The sequence below is a fragment of the Megascapheus bottae genome, chromosome 11 (assembly GCF_031878675.1).
Source record: "Megascapheus bottae isolate mThoBot1 chromosome 11, mThoBot2.hap1, whole genome shotgun sequence".
NCBI classification, from domain to species: Eukaryota; Metazoa; Chordata; class Mammalia; order Rodentia; family Geomyidae; genus Megascapheus; species Megascapheus bottae.
In genome coordinates this window covers 55223566-55246026 of record NC_143519.1, presented here as the reverse complement: position 1 = coordinate 55246026, position 22461 = coordinate 55223566, and the positions used below count along the sequence as shown (strand labels likewise).

General features: G+C 39.2%; 1 long non-coding RNA gene across 1 annotated transcript; it reads right to left on the bottom strand.

Annotated features, from left to right (window-relative positions):
- Positions 1–477: 477 nt before the first annotated feature.
- On the bottom strand, positions 478–22407 carry LOC150057100 (uncharacterized). Its single transcript, XR_016537039.1, has 6 exons — positions 22321–22407; positions 18625–18661; positions 11283–11445; positions 10345–10478; positions 1313–1383; positions 478–567 (listed from the first exon to the last, which is right to left on the bottom strand). It is a non-coding gene; the product is annotated as an uncharacterized LOC150057100 (long non-coding RNA).
- Between the last annotated feature and the right edge of the window lie 54 nt (positions 22408–22461).

Here is a 22461-nt window from a genome sequence, read left to right as displayed (position 1 = left end):
GTATAATATTCTTCCATATGAATAAAACACAAGAGGAAATTAGACAGCTTATCATCCATTGTGAAAGGGTACATTTTTGCCTGAAACTTACGTTTTTTTAACTTGATTGTAGTTTTCCATGTTGAAATGTCTTCAGACCTCCTCTAGGTATTGGATTGTACATAAAATATCCAACTTAAAGTGGGCTGTTTTATGAAGCTGACTGAAAGTAAAATGTATTGGTGAAACTATACAATCTTTTTTCTTGCTTCTCCCAAGTTAATATGCATGCTTGACCTCAAAATAGTAAACTTTTCATTTGTTATATTAATTAATTCACCTCAGATACAAAAGACAGTTCTATTAGGACTTGCACGGCATACATGCTGGTGGATAATCTGTACATTTGCATATGACCTGGACTTCTATAACTTTACATGTTCAAAGGAAAATTGGTTAGATATTCAGAGTTAGGAATATGTGATACTGTACCTAATTCTTTTCTTCACAGAGGCAAGCTTGCTGGTGTGAGGGTTGTATCTGGGAGGAAAAGGTAGCAATGACAATCTCCATTTTGAACTCAAACATCTGTAAGTAAAAAAAAAATGTGAATCTCCCGTCACTCAATTTCTGATACTCTCCTAGAATATCACAGTAAATTTTGACTGCACCAAGAGGTAATTGATCTCTCTAAGATCCTACACGGTTATAAACCTATTCATGTCTTGGCCATAGAGAAAGTTTCTTTCAGATTAGGAAATACTGTGACTTTTTTTTTTTTTTGGCCAGTCCTGGGCTTGAGCTCAGGGCCTGAGCATTGTCCTCGGACTTTCTCAAGGCCAGAGCTCTACCACTTGAGCCTCAGCACCACTTCTGGCTTTTTTCTATGTATGTGGTACCGAGGAATTGAACCCGGTCTTCATGCGTGCTAGGCAAGCACTCTACCAAACTCCCAGTCCCTTACTGTGACTTTTTCATAGTCCATAACTTTTAATATTTATCAATTTTATTTAATCTAAGGTAGGATCTGGTATGGATTGTTTGATAACTGGATTCTTGAGCAATATGATATTTATTCCTGATTGTTCCATTCTCAGATATGAAATGGAAGTGGGGGAAAATGCAAGTAGTTTCCCGGAATCCTTTCCTCTGACATCAGAAACCTGGTTTTCAAGATAAGTTCAGGGCAGAGCCCTGGAGAGACTTTTCTTCAATTAAGCTATATTAAAATCTGAAAGGGTCTCTTCAAGGGTTCCTGGATGAGCCTGAAGGCTCTATCTGAGGCTAGACTTCCAATTTCCATAGGAAATAAGTTCAATTTAATTTTTCTCACCTGCTTGCTTGAACTTGAGGACTCAATCACCCTGAATAACAGCTTATCAGTCCATTTCATCTGATGAGAAACTAGGATACAAAATTTTGTAACAATGAAGGGTACGTGCTATTAGTCCTGGATCTCCAATGATCACATTTATCCATGCCCAATAGGAGAACATAGAGATTGCTTTATCTATAGATAATTGATCAATTTAAGGCTTCTCCATGATGATTCAGAGAAAAATAGCTTCCAGATTGCCTGCATCATAGCCCAAAGAGGTCCAGACTGGAATTAAGCTCTTTTGTGGGGAAGCCCATCATAAGATAAGAATTCTCAAGAATCGTGTAGAGAGGCCCGTATAGGCAAGACCAACAACCCAGCCAACAGATGAGCTACATGAGTGAGCTATCAGATAAAAACAACTATATGATGAATGCTAAGGCAAAACCACCCAGCTAAGCCACTTCTCAGTTGTCACCTAGAGAAAGTTCACTGCTTTTACCACAAGTCTAAGATAATTTTTGTATCTCTCCACGAATGACTAAAACACGCATAGCTTCTAAGTGTCCCATCAATCCAAGAGGAGCTTCAGGCAGAGTTGAACATTGTATCATTCTGTCTGTCCCATTGCCAAAGAGGTTATTTGGCAAACTCACATTTAAAACTAAAATTTCTCAAAAAAAACATACAGGAAAATGTGACACATTTTAGACCAATGATGATAAACTCCACATCAGCTGCCAGTTATCACTGCCTCCAGTTTAGGTTAATGCTGATTGACCTGTTTTGTCCAAGCATGTCTTGTAGAAGGAGGCTCCTTTAGAAGGACACTCCCTTTACTGAATAGAACACAACTTCCAGCATGCTCATGACTGGTCATAGTTTCAGAGAGGTCCATTCTTGTCCTGACAACACAATGTAAGTCACCTCAACCATGGTGGATATGCAGTCAATATCTAATGATCTCAAATACTAACCATCTTTTATCTTCTATTACCCTCATCCTGGGAAGAAAATATGAGCAACCTCATCTCCTAGATGGGAGTATATTGATAAGTGGATCATCTCCTATGATGTGGTGGGTAGGGATTGCTCAATGCTCAGAAGGATGGCATACTGCCATCTTATTGATGTCATAACATCATGGCCCTGGGATCTGTAGAGTGGAGTCTCAATAAATGACAGGGTTTTTTTGTTGTATTGTTTTTTTTTTATATCAGTTATAAGGCTTGAACTCTGGGACTGGGCATTGTCCCTGACCCCTTCATCTCAAGTCAACTGCCCTACCCCTTGAGCCTCAGCCCCACTTCCTATTTTCTAGTGGTTAACTGGAGATAACAGTTTCATGTTCTTTAGTGCACAGGCTGACTTTGAACCATGCTCCTCAGACCTCAGCCTCCTGAGTAGCTAGAATTACAGGCGTGAGCCACCATGCCTGGCTGAACAGCAATTCTTTTATATCCCTCCTATATGCACTTAGGAGGATACTGATCTCCCTCCAGAACTGACAGACAATTTTCAATAAGAAAGCATCATCTAACATAATCACACTGTTATAGCAAATGATTCTGCTCACTTTTTACAATCAAGATAACTTAGAACATCTGTTGGTGAGAAACTTCTCGAGTACCTAGATATGAGGAAGACAGATGTTATATTCGACTTGTTGCTGCTGTGACAAATACCTGAAACAAGAGGATGGATTTATATTTTTCCCATGGCTCCAGAAGTTCTACTCTGGTAGCCCAGCTTTGTTGTCTTTGGGCCAGAGTGAGGCATAAGGCCGTGAAAGAAGGGAGGGAGTTAAAGAATGTTGCTCTCCTCAGAGTGGTCAGAAGGTAGAAAGCAGCATAGGAAAAAGGCATGGCAAAATAGAACTCACAGGGACACTCCCTCAGTGACCTACTTCCTCTAGCCGAGACACAATCTACTAGTTCCTGCACCTCTTAGAATAACACTACCAGCTGGAGAATATCCCTTAACATATGAGCCTGTGAATTTCATATTCAAATGATAACAGATGGCCCTTAAAGATATGAAGAAGAGTTAACCAAATCCTAGCATTCCAACACTCATTGTCTTTCAACAGGACAGATGCTGCCATTTCTATGTTTTCCCTATGGCAGCCATGTTACTCCCCTGCCTACATCTTGGCCACTGGTCAAGTTTTCCAACAGGAAATACAATGTTTTCTGGTTTCTGACTCTGTCTCTCTCTCAATAATGACCATGTTTTTCAGTCTAGGAAGAATGAAGTGCATGTAGTTTACTGAATAGCCATGCTTTCCTCCTTCACACACACACACACACACACACACACACACACACACACACACACACACACACACCTGTCCAACCCAACTAATTGTTTCTAAGGTTCCAGTTTAGAGTTCCATCTTCTGGGATATTACCCTTCTTTCTATTTTATCAGATTTCTGTTCTTACATCTTTCTCTTCAGTGCTCTAGCTTCCTCCCTTGGCCACATGCTGGCGTTTACTTGGAGATAGTCTCATGCAATATATATCCCATGTCAAATGCTTCTCTCTCCTCGTCACATTGTGAGCTCTGGGATAGCAATTTTAGGGTCCAATTTAACTTTGCATGCTCAAGTGTCTGCCAACTAGTAGCTACTTAAAAAATGAGATCATGTATGCAAAATACTTAATTCCATTGACAGTGGAATTGCGCAATTAATGATGCTGCTATATTATTAATTTGCGTATGTTTTACTTGTTTGCTTACCTGTCCCTAGCAATAGGGAAAAATAGGAATGTTGAAGAAAAAGCAAATAAGTAAGTAGAACAGATAGGAATCAATGGAGACCAAATCAAATGAGATCAGGTAGAAGATTAAACAAAGCAATGTGAATCTGAGAAACTTTCTGAGAAACAAGATTTCACTAGGAAAGTAGCAGATTTCCTTTAGTTCGAGTTACTAAAAACTAGATCAGACAAGCTACTTGAATGCATGCAACACTAAACATGAGGATAATGGCTGGGCTATAGTACAATATTAAGAATTTTTATTATCATATATTTAACTGAACAAAGAATTTTTCTCTGCCATTTCTACCACATGAACATGGTACCTTGATCAAACACATCCCTTTAATTACTCTCTTGGTTTTCCTTTTCCATTTTTTGTAACAATATCGAAGATTTCAAAGCTCAAGGCCACATTACCTAACTTCAAGCTATAACACAGAGACATAGTAATGTAAATAATGTGGCACTGGCAACAACAATAACAAAAAAAAAAAACAGAGACCAATGGACTAGAACAGAAGATCCAGAAATAAGCCCACAGCTGAAAACATACATTAAAAAAAGAAAAGTCAGCTTCTTAACAAATGGCACTTGTCCAACTGGATGTCCACATGTAGAAGACTGAAACCAGATCCCCATCTCTTACCCTGTGATCACATACACACAAAGTGGATGAAGGACCTCAATATAAGACCTGAAACTTTGGAAATAGAATAGAACACATATGCATAAGCAATGACTCCCTAAATAAAACTTACATAGCCTGGAAAGTAATCACAATATTTGCATGAAATTCAAAAGCTTCTGTACCATAAAGAGAGTTATCCCTGATGGAGATGGCCCTACAGAATAGGGTTGTTTTTTTTTAAGTTCCAATTCTCCATTTTTAAAATATTTATAATAGGGCCATACCATATTTTTTTATATCTTCTCCTATTTCCCTCGTCATTATTTTCCCAGAGAAAGGTAACCAGTTTCAATATTGACTTTGTTAACATTAACAGGCAGAGGTCTTTGAAAAAACTAGAGTGGCTAATGTTTAACAATCCATCAGAGAAGATAGAGCTGTTTTACTGGAAAGTTTTCTGATGTAACCTTATTATTTTTATTAGGTCTATATTTGGAATTTTTTTTAAAAAGAAGGGCAGATTGCTTCTGGGTGTTTGTTGATTTATTCCTTGAATAAAATCGATCAGAATAAACTTCCTTAAAATAACAGTTCCACATAACACAGACGTTGTACTTTGTTTCTCTTGTCCCCTCCCCTCCCTTTCCTCCCTCTTCCTCTCACTCATCCTCCCCCTCATCGTCTCTCATATGGCCATGCTTCCTAGAAACAAAGCCAAACACGAAAATAAAAGAGCTAATACTACTATTCTCTCGAGGTTGTTTTCTTTAGCTTTTTAAATATAGTCGAGTTTTTCAAACTCTTGTGGATCAAAAATTTTGCCTAGAAAACATCTTGTAGAAATATCTCAGAAGAGATTATTTCAGAACATTTCTGGGATTCATTTTAGTTAATTTCCAAATGCTTTCTATTGTCTTGATAACAGTCAAAACATGGCAGATTATTAGGGTTTGTGCAGTAAGAGGGGAAAGGAGAAATGAGCTTCCCACAGCAGGCCCTCCTATCAGCATTGAGAATTCAAGGCCCCAGATGCACAGTCAGTTTACAAGCTGAGGGTAATGGTCTGCATGAGATGATTGGCATCCACGCCCTTCACATGCAGCATTTCCAGTGTTTCCAAAGACTACGTGAATAGAGACAATAGAGCTGATACCATATATATCACATATATTATGTATGACATAATATACCTTTCATATATATTATACAATAAATAATATACCTTATGTATACATTACATTTGTATAGAAAGACATGCTATATATTATACAATAATATGGCACATGTTATATGTGACATGTTAGTGTAATATATGTATATAATACATATTTACACATATTTCACTTTTTGCATATATACACATATATTATTCTAATTCCAGTAATGTAACTGTGAGAAACACACTCACCAGACCAAACTCAAAGGACTGACATGGAGACAGGAAATGCAACAAAAGTGAAACTTTAATGGTAGACTTTCAAGATGAGGTTGGTAGGCTGGTGGGTACATTGTCCAAGATTACAACAAGCAATTTTATATGTAGCACATGGAGATCACTTCCTGGGTTTCTCCTTGGTGAGAGAAATACGGGGTTCACATGATCTCCCTAATATCACCTAAGTTACATTTCTTCTTTCTGGGTAATTTGAATGAATTCTTGTACCTCTTTGGGTTGGTTGAATTTTAGAAGCAGACTTTCGTTTACCTCCACTCATCTTTGCTCTCTAGTATGTTGTCTGGCGCACGCACGTGTGCACACCCACCCCCCCCCACACACACACACAGAGTTTCTGTCCATTTTCTTATTTTTTTTAGTCCCTTTTTCTCCTTGATAATCACTTCTCTTTCTAATCCACCCTTGTTTTATCTATGGGCTTTCCATTGCATGGATTTTGTCATATCCAAAAGTTGCTATGCAATCAAGCTACTGGTAATTTCTTACTCATATTTGAATTAAAAAAGGACCACCACTGAGGGAGAAACAAATGAGCAGCTTCTAATAAATGAGAATTATGGTGTCCAGTCATTTCATTTGGTAGTAGGCACAATGTATAATGGGCATGAAAGCTGAATATGTCAGGGTTTATTAGGGGACTTTAAATCATATTCAAAACGCAAAGGATTGCTATTTCTTTCTCTGCCCAAGTCTCTTTCCAAGACGCAAGTGCATGTAAATATCCCAAGTGATCTGCACTCTGAGAAGACCCATCTCCTTTGGTTGCTTTAGAAACAGATTTGCTATTTTCCCCATCCTTGGCATTTGAATGGAAGGAGGGTGGAGAAGAAAGAAGAACATGAAGTAGATAGAAATATCTATGGTCTTTACTGTGCCACTCCTGGTCTTGTCCGAAAAACACCAAGAGAAAGACCAGACCTATCATGGGAGGCTGGCATAGGAAGTGTCCAATTAGGGAGTGGTGATATCAAATGGTAGGTGGACTGGGGAGAGGCAGATGGGGTAGGTCTTCACTAGCTAGTGACTGTCCTGTCATTGGAGTGGCTAACAACATCTATAGAATTTGGGTGGTTTGTAAAAGTTTTTAGATCCTAAGTAGGAAACAAGAAAACCCAAGGTCTTTTTATCCATTTTGTAAAGATTTATCAAGGTGATTCAGGTGTGTGGTAATATGGACTGTACTTAAGAGTCAAGTCCAGGACTCTCAGGCCAGGAAAAGGGAAATCTGAGCAAAATCCCTAGGCCAAGACATAGGTTGGGGATGTGTCAATTCAGCTGATTCTGTTTCAGGTGTTATAGAGAACTCTTTCAACTGTTAAACAGGGCTGGCGTCTCTGCAAAGAACTCCATAGTGAGTAAATCCCAACACCAGCCCTCCCCTCAAACAATGGGGAGTTGAGGAAATAAGGTCTTGTGAGCCTCTCAGGGCAGGCACCTGACCTGTTTTGTTTAGAATTGAATCCATAGTGCGGTACCAAATACCTGGTGCTGCAACAAATACCTATGTATAATAGGACTCAAGGAATGTTTATTGAGTAAACTATGAAAAGGAATACAATGTGAAGCAGGCACAATGTATTCTGGAGGCTCAGACCTGGGTGGGTAGGTACCAAATGGATTAGTAGTAGAAGCAAACAGAAAAATTCTGATGAAGCAATGCAAGATTTTTAAACAGCAAGAGTGAGGAAAGATGTATCAAGAGCCAGTACAAGCACGGGTGAATCATGGTGATACAGTCTAAGGTCCACTTAGTTTTCACTGCCAACTAAAGAATTAGAGAGAAGGGCAAGTTTATTGAAAAGCAAAGGAAAGTAGCAGAATGGACAGGGCGGGGGGGGGGGACAGAGTGGAGGACCTGCAATCTGATTATCTGGGCCCAGTAGATATAGGTCCCTATGGGTCTTTGGTTTGATTGGTTAAGTGGTAGCCACATGCAGCAGGAGACATTTCTGACTGGGTCCCTTGCTTAGGTACCTGGGGGCCTCGACTCCCTTCTGATTAGATGCCCCTCCCTCTCCTTGAAGGAGGAGAAAGATAGTGGGAGGGCTCCCTTTCGTAAAGCGTATATGTCCTAGTGTTGGAAACCCCAAGGCCCGATATGAACAAAAGTTTTGTGCTGTCATTAGTCCTGATCATATTGACCTGTGCCTCAGTCACCATTTTTCTATCCCTAATAGATGGGGTCTGCTCACCAGCCCTCAATGAGATGTTTATAGACCTAGTATTTCAGGCACATGCTGGCTTTGGGAAGCAGCACCTGGTCTGGTCAAGAAGAGTCAAAGCCTTCCTGGTGTCATGTGGGGAGGAGGCCAGGGCCTTGGGACTTCATTTTGAAGCGGGGGCCAGTGCTATCTTGGTCGATAGTAAGGTTTGGTATCTTGTCTTCATGGTGAGGGTAGGTGAACCATCCCTCTCCCCCAGGGGATGGGCAGGTTATGGGTATGTCTGAGTTCCTGGAGGCAGGGACAGGCACCTGGCTGATAGGTTATTAAACCTGTCAGTCTAGTGCCTGGGACTGGGAGTTTCCTGTGACCCTTTCCTCCCCACCCCAACCACCTGACCCTATCAGGACCAGCTCAGGCAGCATTACACCATTTCACTTATCTTCAAGTGTCTGTCTCCATGTTTGTGTTCTGTCTCCTTTTTCCTGACTCTCCCCCAGTCACCATGACGTCCCACTAAAGCTCTCCAGTTTTTTGGTATTGTGTTTGTTCTTTCCTTTCTGGTGTTTATGGCTCAGCTTCCCGAAAGTGTTAAGTGTATTTGTGGATTGCTGGTCTTTGAGATAGGAGTCCATCATTCATTCATCAGCTTTTTAATAAAGACTCCAAAATTTAACCTATCAAAATGTGGCTTCTCTGTTTTCTCACTGTATGATTTCAGAGGCTGTGTGAGAATGATGGATGGAAATTTTATTTCTCCTCTGTGCCAGGCTTCACCCTCCTCACCTCTCTCTGGCTTTCTGCTTTTACCCTGAGAGCACCAGGTACTAGGTAGACATCAGAAAACAGTTGCATGGATGAATGAGTGGATTTTAAGGCAGGAGGGTGGGATATAAAGGATCCACAGACATTTCAAGTCACCATAGGAGTGCATATGCTGTTTTAGTCAATGTATGCAATTTAGTTCTCAGATTGCTGTTTTTAAGGGAGGCTTAAAATAGCTTGACAAGGTGAATAGGCTGTCTGCATTATATTTTCAGGCAGACAAGAGGACAAGAAGGTGGTTCCGTGCACATGTTCTCGGGGACTAACCCCAGGGAGAGGTGGAAATAGGATTTCTCTAGAAGAACATTGACCCTTGGGGCCTGTGTGCTTCCATCATGGCTCTAGAGCCCATTGAAACCTCACTCTGACAAATGAATGACAGGTCTGGGCAGTAAGGCAGGACTTCTCTGGGGTGTCCAAAGAGGGTCTGTGCACTGGCAACCCCACATTTTACCTTCACTGCTTTTGAGACATACACCTGGATAACCTTTTCTGACATGAAGATGGAGCACAAAGGAATGCCTGGAGATGATGAAGGGCTAGTCAAGTGGGCAACTGCATTTCAGTACCTCCAGGTACTGAACTAAGCCGGGGGTGGCTGGATGTGTCCTCCAGTGAGTGGCCTGCAGAGAAGACGGGCTGGGCATTGCTGGGTATCCATCAGTTCTGATCATCAGCCTTGTGAGACCCCAGACACTGTCAGGTCTTCCAGCTGGCTTGGCTGGCACATGGTAGAGCTTCACCTGTGCCTGCAGGGGTTTGGTCTGTCACTACATTTGCCATCAGGAACAGCTTAAGAGACCTTGAGTTGTTCTTTTAATGAAAGGGAACATTAAAGAAACCGATTAATACGATGGAGTGAGGTCTTGTAGCAGGAAGGCAACGAAGCGGGAGAAGCACTTTTGAGAAATCTCCCAGCAATAAAGAGCTCTGTAACTACATGCTTCACTTGTTATTATACGTTTCAGTGATTAAAACTTGATTCCAAGGAATAAAGGGCTGTGATCTTAAGCCTTTTCCATTCCAAATAAGCTTTTCACAATTAATTCTTCAGCTGTTCCTTTTAAAGCAAAGTTGACAGTGAACTTGGTTGGGTGATTCTGACTAATGGCTCTAAACTACCTCTAGAGGCACAAATGGATTTCCTTTTCTTTTTAGAATAATAAGATGGATTAAGTTAAATAACATTGAAAAGAAAAATGAACACATACCTACTAGGAGGCGTAGGACAGTAAGGCTGGGAGAGGCAGTGAAAAAGAATGGATTCAGTGACAGAAGACCTGGGGTTCAGTCAATCTTCTGTCAGTAAGATGGACCACTTGTTTCTAACTCTGCTTCTTTATTTCTAAAAATAAGACCAGTAAGAACTCATAACATTATCTCAGAGGCAAATTAGAAATGAAAGGTATTGTGCTTGGTGAGAGCACAATATCCCTAATTCCATATATCGTCCTTCCTTCCTTCCTTCCTTCCTTCCTTCCTTCCTTCCTTCCTTCCTTCCTTCCTTCCTTCCTTCCCTCCCTCCCTCCCTCCCTCCTTCCTTCCTTCCTTCCTCACTCTCTACCTTCCTCCCTCCCTCTGTCTCTTTCTGTAACATCCCAGCCACTTTGGGGGCCCTGAATCCCCCATCAATAGAGTCACTAGCTCAGTGAACCAAGCTAGGAGTCATTTTAATAGCAATGTAGCAGCTACTGTCCACTCTGGGCTGATAGAGAGCAACTCTGAGCTTCAGTGGGGCTGGGCTTTAAAGGTAAACACCACACACAGGTGGTCATCACCTCATGATGTCACTTTATGATGTCCACAGTCAATAAGGTCCTTAAGGATGGGACCACATGCAGGTGGTAGAGCCGGTAAAGCAGTTTTTATAAAAACAAAAACCATTTGGCAGCTAAGCCTGCCAGGTTATTACTCTTTTGGTCTTTCTTTCTTTCTTTCTTTCTTTCTTTCTTTCTTTCTTTCTATCTCTCTTCTTTCTTTTGTCCTTACTTCCCTTCTTTCTCATTCTCTTTGTTCTAGTATCAATATTTGAACTTAGGACCTTGGCACTGTCCCCCAGCTTTTTCACAGAATAGTGACACTACTATTTGAGCCACAGCTCTAATAAATTCTGGCTTTTTGCTGATTAATTAGAGGCACAGAGTCTCACATCTTTCTTGCCCAAGTTGGCTTTAAATTAACTTCAGATTTCAGCTTTCTGCGTAGCCAGGACTACAGCTATGAGCCACTGGTGCCCATAAAACTATCTTTTAAGTTTTCATTGCGACTTAGCTGCAAAACTCAGAAGGCATATCAGGAATCTCCTCTTCCTCCTGCAGTTGAGACATGTAAATATATGTGACTACAAAGAAAAACATCAGACCAGTGTGCATGCATGTGATTGTACTGGGTTGTTTGAGTTTTTTTCTCCCCCTCACCAAACTACCTGACTACCACAGAGCTCTGAGGTTTAGATAAACAATCCTACCAGCACAACAAAGCAGATGAGAGAGATCTAGGCCACCCACACAACAGTGAAGAGCTCTACAGGATGGGCCAGGAAATTGTGAATGCCCCTGCCTCCAGGCACTGCTAAGTCACCTGCAAAGTTTCAGTAGAAGCAGCTAAAGTAACAGTGTTATCAGGCCCAGCTATCCTCAGTCCCAAGGACCAGCAAGTGAATGCTAGTGAGATAACGACACCCAGGCACTCCAGCTGAGACAATTTAAGAGAGTGCATAATTATATGTAATAGAGTTAAAATATAATTGCCTCATTAAAATGGGTGACTAAATTCCATTGTGCATGAGTGTGAAGAGGAAAGTCACTTGTGTTAAACTGCTTGAAAAAGTAATGGCATAAATGATTGGGAGCTGGTGGGGACTGATAGTGCCTGGCAGTGTCTCCAAGATAGCAGATGACTCTGGTTCCTCAAAGATAAGGGACTGGGGGACTGAGCTTGTGTGGCTCAGAGTTATGGTCTCATCTTCTGTAAGGAGGTCTACAGTATGGACGCCAAAAGTCTTCTTTAGGGAACCTCTTTCCTTATCCTTTGCTGTCTCTGGTGTTCACTCTTACATGGTTGTCCTTAGCTATAAAAGTAAGCTTTCACGCCTTATGGAATTCAAATATGGAGTTGGAAATCTAGGAATCAGAGGCAAGTGCTGGTGGCTCAGGCTAATTCTAGCTATTCAGGGAGACTGAAATCTGAAGACTATATAGAAAGTCCATGAGACTCCAATTAACCACCAATAAATCAGAAGTGAGGAGTAGCTCAAGCAGTAAGAACATCAGTCTTGAGTAAACGAACATGTGAAATTATGAAGCCCTGAGTTCAAGCCCCAGTATCAACACACACGCATGCACATGCACACTCACAGAGTTAGAGTCTGATGCAAAATACAGGCCCACGCCTTTGCCACCCTTAAAGGGGAAAGTACAAGTGACATCTCCCCAATCCTGGAAGTTTGCACTCCACTAAGCTCTGAATAGAAGCAGTAATCTATGCTTCTGCCATTAATCTCCACAGAGATAGTGCTCTTTTACTCTTCCATCTCTCAAATCACCAATGTACTGTGCAAAGGCTCCTGAAGGGAAAAAGATCTCAGCTGCTCACCTCTTTTGGAATATCTTAATGAAAAAAAAAAACAACACACGTTTTTTGACCAAACCTGGGGCTCCTGCTACTTTGAGAAAAAGGCATCCAGTGGCTGTGCCTCAGCTTATTCCCAAGTGTTCAATGTAAGCCAAACCTGGCAATTAGCACACCTTAACCCAGAAGCAAAATGTTAGCTTTTGTCTCATTAAAACATTGCAATGAATGAGTTATTTTCTTTTCTGTTTTCAATGCAGATAAATGTTAACAATCTGGTGTCAATAAGTTTCACGCACAAGACCCAAACTACACAGAGTGTTTCTTGTAGGTGTAGCTTAAGGATAGGAAGGAAAGAAATGAAGAAGAAAAAAAAATGATGACATTTCTCCATCCCCAACCTTGCACAAAGCTTTAACTGGGACCCATCACCCTTAAAACAAAGTGGCATCAAGTCTGCATGGAAGAGCTTCCAACTTCAGACTCATCAGTCTTTATGACTCACCTCTGCCAATGAGCAGAGGTGAGCCAGTCAAATGCAGGTTTTTGTCACATGGATACATTTGTTTCTGTGCATGATTAAATATCCTGTGGATGCCTCCGATAAGTTCAGGAGAACAAAAAAAAAAGGAGGAAGAGAAGCTTTTTAATTATAAGCAATTCAGTCTGGCAAGTGGAACTCTCAACCTGTCCAAGTCCTGGACTTCTGAACCTTGCCAAGTTCTCCATCTGCTTCTTCCGTGAGAGCAGTGGAAGTGGTGCGGAGGCAAGTTCCCACAGAAAGAAATCAGAAGATATTGGACCAAATGCTCAGCTCTAACAAATAAAAGAGTCCCAGTTCTAGATAAAAGTCAGATTGTGAAGGCATTCCATTGCTCTGGTTTCAAGGTGGGGGGAGGGGAGGGGTAGATGCCATGGAATGGGGATCAAACACGCCAGATTTCAGTTCATCTTGATGAAATGTGTGGAGTTATAAAGGCTCTCCTTGTTTCCCTAGGTTTTCTGGGCACAGGCCACAGACTCCTGGATGTCTACAATGCCTTGAGTGGCTCTCCCCATTCCCATGCCTATTCTCTCTGAGTGCCAGGCTACTCCAGAATCCTCTGAATGGAGGCCTTGAATGTTATGAAACAGAGATTGGCAACTCTTTCTTTTAAGTTGCCAAGCGAGAGAAAAGGTGATAGGAGAGAGGTGGAGACCCAGGAGAGGTGAATGCAATGTGTCAGCTGAGTGTCATGACTCAACTGGAAAGGTGCCTGCCGTGGTGTACCCACTGCTCAAAGTGGCAGGCAGATGGAGGGTAGATTGGCAAGGAGGGTGGAGACAGGCAGCTTTGCAGAGAACATCTACCAGCCAGGATGGGCCTGGTAGCAGCTGCTGAGTCTCTGCCAGCCTGGCACGGCTATCAGGAAGCCTGGAGTGCCACCCTCTGGTAAGGGAGCCAAGGGTTGGTTGCTAAATCCTGTAACAGAACCCTCCCCACAGGCACTTGGCATTTGAGTCTTAATGGTGTTGGCATACGGCCTAATTGCTCAGAATATGTGCTCAGTAGAGTAATTCATCCACCGCTCAGTAGTCGTCTGTACAAAGTACAGAAGCTGTGATATTTTTATTCCAATGATTCCTTTGCCGACCACCAAAATTCTATGAACAGTTCTCTGAGGCAATTGGGTATAAAGCGAACTTGGAGCTTTACATTAGGTTTAGGCCAATGTAAAGATTATGGATGATTTTAAAACCAACAGGATGCTCACACAGAAAGAAAATTGCTTTCCTATTTTGTTCAAGTTGCTATCTAGAAGGAAAACGGCAACATCCAGTTATAAATAAGATGTATATTTTGCCTTAAAAAAACTAGAAGGTGGAAAGCAATATGACATACTTATATTGTAAGAATAATTAAGTGCCATAGTTCACTTTAAGACATGTTAAGATAATTTAAGATAACACGTAGTCGTGTTATCACTGATGTATAAAACTGATAGCTTTCAGAGAGTCGATCATATATTAGCATTCAAAAATCAGTCTAACATGAAGAAATGCTCGATACCTCTGGTCATAAAAGAAATGCAAATCAAAACAACTCTAAGATTCCACCTTACTCCAGTTAGAATGGCCAGGATCAAGAAAACTAATAACAACAGATGCTGGAGGGGATGTGGCCAGGAGGGATCACTACTACACTGCTGGTGGGAGTGCAAACTCATTCAACCACTATGGAAAGCAGTATGGCAGTTCCTCAAAAGACTAAACATAGAACTCCCCTATGACCCAGCAATTCCACTACTTGGCATTTACCTAACCATCCAGAAACAAGGGCATACTAAATCCACTAGCACAAGGGTGTTCATTGCAGCATTATTTACCATAGCAAAGATATGGAACCAACCCAGATGTCCCTCAGTTGATGAGTGGATAAACAAGATGTGGTATTTATACACAATGGAATTCTATGCTGCTGTCAGAAAGAATGACATCTCCCCATTTGTAAGGAAATGGAAAGACTTAGAAAAAATCATATTAAGTGAAGAAGCCAGACTCAAAGGAACTTAGGCTCAGTGGTTTCCCTCATTTGCCATAATCAGTAGAAACCTTGGGCTCTCCTAGCAGAGATTTGCAATAGAGCAAAACCTAGATACATAAGGCCATACAGTATGATGCTAAATGAAAGGACCTCTAGGATATAGAAACAAAAGCCATATAATGAGTGATTGTTGTCCTTAATGTACTATGTTATCTCTCATCTCTTTTGCTGTCCCTTGGTTATCTCATATTGTTACAGTATTTCACTTTGTTATCTGTTATATTGGATATATGTGTATTGGATAGGGAAGGGGGGAAAACAAGATGAGGATGGGGGTGGGGGGAGGGAAATGGGGACCAAGACATGAGAAAGGGTATCAATATATGTGATGTAATGCACCTTCCATCTGGCGAATGTAATGTAACCCTTCTATTAATTACAATAAAAATATATGAAAAAACAACAACAAAAAATCAGTCTAAATATGGGCCGGGAGTTTGGCCTAGTGGTAGAGTCCTAACATGTCCAAGGGCCTGGGTTCAATTTCTCAGTACCATATACACAGAAAAAAAATCCAAAAGTGGTGCAGTGGCTCAAGTGGTAAAGCTCTGGCCTTGAGAAAGCCCAAGGACAGTGTTCAGGTCCTGAGTTTAAGGCCCAGGACTGGGAAATAAATAAATATTTTTAAAAATCAGTCTAAATGGAATGACTTGATAGGATTTAAGTCATTCAATTATGAGAGCAAGAGAAAAAGAGAAATGAACAATATGAAACAATCCTCAGCTCAAGCTGTGAGGATTTGGCTTAAGGCACCATGGGATCAAAGCAATTGGAGCTGCTAGTAGTTTGCTCAGTCAGTAGTGATTAGCTTAAATGATAAGTATACAATTTTACAGTTGTGCAATAGGAAGAGACAGAAGGTGAAAAAAGCACCAAAGAGACATGGCAGAACAACTGTGTCCCCACCAAGTGTGTGTGTGTGTGTGTGTGTGTGAGTGTGTGTGTAAGAGTGTGTGCACACCTGCTGATACAGGGCCTTGAACTTTTCATTAAAGGATAGGTTTTTTTCCCCTAGCCTAAGGAAACCAATTTACTAAAATAGATCTTAGCTGGATATATTGTCAGTAAATGTAAACAAAGGTAAAAAGATTGATATCCACATTATATTTTTGGTTACAGTATAGCTTAGTTTGAAATCCATAACAAAAGATAACTAAGGAATAATGTTCTAAATAACATATGGGATCATATAAATCACTATGGAAAATGTAAAATATTCTGAAGTGAGAGATAATGAAAGCATAACATGCAGACTTAGTGACACAGCCAAACTTGTACTTAGCAGAAATATAGATGAACATATTAAGTGCATATTTTCAAATAAATATGGGTATTTTAAAATTAGTACAGAAGAAAGTCCTAGATCAATCATGAAAGTCTCCACTTCAACAAGGGTAAACAGAAAAGCAAAGAAAGGAGAAAGAAGAAAATCGTAAGGAAAGTGCAAAAGTAAATAAAAACAAACATCAAGTAAAAAATTCAACCCGGCTGGGAGTTTGGCCTAGCGGTAGCGTGCTTGCCTAGCATGCACAAACACCCAGGTTCGATTTCTCAGTACCACATACATAGAAAAAAAAAAAACCTTGGTACCACATACATAGAAAAAAAGCTGGAAGTAGTGCTGAGGCTCAAGTGGTAGAGCTCTAGCCTTGAGCTAGAGCACTGTCCAAGGACAGTGCTCAGGCCCTGAGCTCAAGTCCAGGACTGGCAAAATAAAACAAAAAATCCAACCAAGTAGTTATGCCTGTAATCCTAGGTACTCAGGAGGCTGAGATCTGAAGATCAAGGTTTAACACCAGCCCAGGCAAAGTCCATAGACTCCTATTTCCAGTTAACCACCAGAAAACCAGAAGTGGCCCTGTGGCTCTAAGTGATAACACACTAGCCTTGAGCTGAAGTGCTCAGGGACAGCGCCCAGGCCCAAAGGTCAAGCCCCATAACTGTAGAAAATAAAAAAATCAACCAAATGAAAAAGTAATTTCTCTGAAAAAAATCCATATCATAATTAATAATTTGTAAGACCAAGAAATTTTAAAAAAATCTGAAAATCACCAGTGCCAGGTCTATAAGCATTGAAAAGTTAACAGGACCATACATTTAGATGAATTGGACATATGCCTTAAAAAATAAAACTTACTAAAGCTTACACAAGAAAAAATAGAATGTCTGCATAGTGCTAATACTATTTTTTTAAATGAGTCATTAATTTCAGATATCTCTTCAAAGACTTTTCTGAGTCTAATTTCCCTCACTGGGATTCTTATAAGTGTTTAAGTAAAAAGGAATGCAAACCTTACAGAGATTTCAGACAACAGGAAAAGAATGTAGACATCTTAGTTCATTTTCTGTACCAGTTATTAAGGCCTGACAAAGATATTAAAACAAAACTTTTACAGGGAATTTTTCTCAAGAATAAACATGCAAAAATGTATATATACACACAATGCATTTGGAAGAACACTACATCATTTGCGAAGAAATGAAAGGATCCGGAAAAAATTATGGTAAGTGTTAGGCAAGTCAGGCTCAGAGAGACAAACATGCTTTCTCTCTTATGTGGAAGCTAGAAATAATTTATAAATATGTAAGAAAACACTTCAGGGTGGTATTCAACTATATATAGTGGATTAGCATTCAGGGGAGTTAGCCTTGCACAGCTGAATAAAATAAACACGAAGAAACAACGACTCGAAGTACTGCAGTAAGACCAAAGGGAAGTAGGGGAAGATGAATGAAGAGAGGGAGGGGGAGGGGAGAATGCAGTCATAACATTCAATGTATATCTTACAAAATTAAGAGAACTGAGGTGGGAGGGGATGGGGAGAACAATCAAAGGAGAAGCAGTGATTAAGATGCATGGTCTTCATAAATTCCTTTGTTGAATGACAACTTCTTCATGACAATTTAAAGGTAATTTGTACAACTACTTAAAGATAATTTTTAAAAACTCACCACATCTAAAACAAATTTATTGCTTACATGGTGAATGGTAATACTTTGGTCAGAAGTTGCATTATGTAAGAAATTAGCTACTAGTTGTATCTACGTTAGTCTACTTTTTTTCCTTGTTGGTAAAATAGAACTTTGGAAATTAAAAACAAGCAAATAAGCAGGTCCATTGCAAAGGTAGTATAGTGGCCCTGAGAAACCACAGGTATCTGATGCCGAGACCACTAAGGAAAACTCACAATCAAGATGCAGAACATAGTTCTCAAGCTAAACATAATGCTTGATTCCTTTTCCCCACAATACCGCCCAGCTTCACTAAAGACATTTCACCTTTCAGTCAACCCCAAATTTTGACATAAAACTTAACTTAAAAAGCATTCACTTTTACCTTGCTTTTTGGGTACCAATTGCTTTCGGAGAGGCCACTTTTCACAGGGTTCAGTGCATGAATTGTCAAGAAAAAAATAACATAAATATATGATGACATGTAATCAACATCCCCAAGTCAATTCATTTCTATAAACAACTCACAATTGAAAGTGTAGTCAACAAATGCATAACATTTACACTATTAAGAGTTACGAGTTTCAGGGCGCTGCGTGTGTTGGCTGTCGGGGTCGCAATTAATCTCCATTTCCTACTGGAGGATTTATTTAAATAAAATATGCTTATTAAACCCTTCTTCCAAAGATGCTTTCATTAGTATCCTGGCTATTGTGTTAAGAAGGGGTTGGTTATGTGGCAGTCTCCTTGAAATAAATTTTGCCTAAGGGGGAAAAAGAGTTATGAGTTTCTTAGGAATAAACATGTCAAAAATTTCAGAGATTTATACAGAGATTACAAAGTATTTAGACAGTATAACTATCCTAAGAAGGAAAATTAAGGTTATGATTTTAATTATCTTAAAGAAATCTCTTCTTTCCAAACTGATATATAGATTCTAAGTAATTCTTAATAGCTTTTTGGAAATGTAAGTTGAATATCTATGATACTGAGTGAAGTAACTTGCTACGTATGAAAAAGAGCAAAAAAGTGAAGAAAATAGAGCACCATTCCACATGGCAAGAATTTTAATAAGGCTCCAATAATTAAGGTTTTTATTGGTAGATGAATATAGTCAAATCTACCAGAAAAAAACACTCAAAATACATACATGCATCCACATCTATAGAAGCTTATTTTATGACAGACCACGGCACCAGTCTTTGTCCAGTATTAATTATTCACAGAACAGGGGCAACAAAACCAGATCTACACCACCAGAGACTGTAAGTTACCAAGAGCAATTTGAGGGCTAAAGGTTTTCCACTTACAAACAGGAGAGACTTGTAGTAAATAAGGTGTTTGCACAGATTTTGCGCTAATAAAAATATATTATGCAATTCTTTACATTAGCTTGTGACTACTTGGTGCAAAAAAAAATGTCTTTTCTGGAAGACTCAATAGGTGGGGTATTCTGTTTGATTTGTATTTTCTTTTTAAACAACATTTGAGGGTTGTTAAATGCTTACCTTGCTTATATTTTTGTTTCTGCAAAGGAACTAATAGAGTTTTAAGCCAGAAAAAATTCTGGTCTGCAATTAAATATGTATTACAACTATGTGGAAAAGTAATCAAATCTTCCCAAGACTTCAAAGGCAATTCCATTTCTTTACCTTCATTTAATCCTCATAGCATTTTATATTCTATCCAAGCCCTGCCTAGCAAAACAGCACCAGCTGTGGCCTGAACCCTGCAAACTAGATTATTCAGATGGCAACCCAGGAGATATCCTTGGCCTCTCACCACAGGAGACCTAACTTTTTATGCTGGCTTGCACTCCATCTTCCTGTCATTTTGTTTTCAGTAAGATGAAACTATGCTTGCTCCAATGCAATTTCAGATCTTGATGCTGATGGAAACACAGGTAATATTTAAACTTAATTTGTTTCATGGTGGCAGTTATAAACTTTAAAAATTCCAGAATCACTCACATTTCCAATTTTAAGTATACAATAAGAATACACCATCAGAAAGCGATACACCACCTTGACCTGAGCAAATATTTTATATGAAAACTTTTGGCCCTATTAAGATTTTCCCCACCTCTGCTCTTACTTTTTTTTGTAAACCTAGTGCAATTACGATTAGTTATTAAATTATCTATGCTAGGAAAGTTTTTATTTCTAACATTCTCTATAATTAATGTTAGATTTGATAGGTTGGTGTGCTCTGCTAGGATAGCTATTTTATTAATTTCTCAGGGAACTTGTAGAAATTTTGTCTTTGAACTTTTAAAAACATGTAATTATAGCATGCATTTCCACAGGCATACTCAGTAGGGAATTAAGTATGTATTTTTGACAGGTATTATCATGACTGATAACCATGTGTAATTATAACCCCAAAGCAACTATATATGGGTCAAGATAGATTATCTAAACTATATTTAATTAAATAAGAAAAAATCAACTTATATGCTCCAAGTATTATTTAATAGCATATGATTGTATTTTCCTTAGGTATTTAAAAGTACATGGAGGACAAAAAACGAAACTGATTATTATTGCAAGAAAAAGCTTTATTTTCTGATGGCCTAAAATGGTTCTCAGACAGTATTGCTAAATGTCAAAAAAAATTAGATCTCAGAATCTGAATTTGATATGCAAAATAGCCTGTTAAGTTTCTCATTGAAATAAAATTCACATAACAAAAAGATATTTCATAACATAAAACTAAGTGATTTTTTTTAGTATATCTAATATTGTGCAGCAATCACCACTATCTAAAACAAGAACTTTTTGGTTCTCTTTTCTCCTTAATCGCTGGAAAATGCTGTTACTTTATGTCTGTATGGATTGGCCCATTTTGAACATTTCATTCAAATAAAGTAAAAGAAGATGTAGCATTGCACTTTGTTATACTTCAAGAAGCATAATAAGATTAATCTACTCTGCAACATGTGATAGCATTTAACTCCTTGTTATTGGTGAATATTTCACTGTATGGCTATATCACATTGTTGTTGATAGTTGGGTTATTTCCAGTTTGTAGCTATTGTAAATGCTGCTTTAGACATTAGGATAAAAAGCTTTATATGGTCATAGAGGTTTCCAATTTTCTTAGTATACTGAATTGATTGGTCATAGGGTGATCTTCAACTTTTTAGGAGCATCAAATTGTTTTCCATACCAGTGGCACCATTTTACATTTCCACTAGCAATGTATGGCCCTGTCAGTCCCTTTGCATACACTCTTACTATCATTCTCTAAACTTCCCAATATCCTTGTATTGTACTACTATGTACTTGTATCTCTATACTAGAATGTGGGAAGTCCATCTCACTGTGGTTTTGACGTGGATTGCTAATGAGGTTGGGACTCTTTTCATGTGTTTATAAGCATAACTTCTTTGGGGAAATACCTACTCAAATCCTTTGTATATTTTAAAATGCAGCTCACTTCTTGAGTTGTAAGACTTCCATTCTAAAGATATGTAGTCTGGGTACTAGTTTTTGGCAGGTGTATGGTTGACAAATAGTTCTCCCCTTGTGTGAGTTGTCTTTTCGTTTTCTTGAGTGTCTTTATTAATGTACAAATTTTAAAATGTTGATCAAATCTAATTTTTTCCCTTAGATGTTTGTACATTTGGTGACATTTTAAAGAAACTCCTAATATAAAGCCATAATGATTTATACCTACAGTTATTTTCCTGAGAATTTTATAACGTAAGTTCTTACCTTTACCTTTCAACTGAGTTTATTTTTTAATCTGGTGTGGTATGGATTTAAAGTTGTCTCAACTCAATTTGCTAAACAAAACATTGTTCCACCACCAAATGATCTTGGCCGCCATGCTAAAAAATAAACTGAGCATAAATGTATGGGCTCCTTTCTCCATGTTAAATTCTATTCTATTTAACTGCAGATGGTCCTGCCTTAATGACAGTTCATCTTAGCATGCTTGACCTTTGGAGGGTAAGAAAGTGATAGGCCATCAGTAGAACTTGCACATTTCAATCTTGTCAGGGCTATTGACCATGCCACAGCATTCCTGTTACAGCCAGCAGGTTAGGTGTATTAAATACACTTTTGATCCAACTTACCTTAGTTTTACTGTAATATAACCTAATAGTAAGTAGAAGAGAGTCTATATGTCACCTCTATCAGTATCCCACTGTTTTGTTACTGTGGCATTGTAGTAGGTTTAGAACATGGTAAGCTTCAAGATTCTTTGGCTATTCATA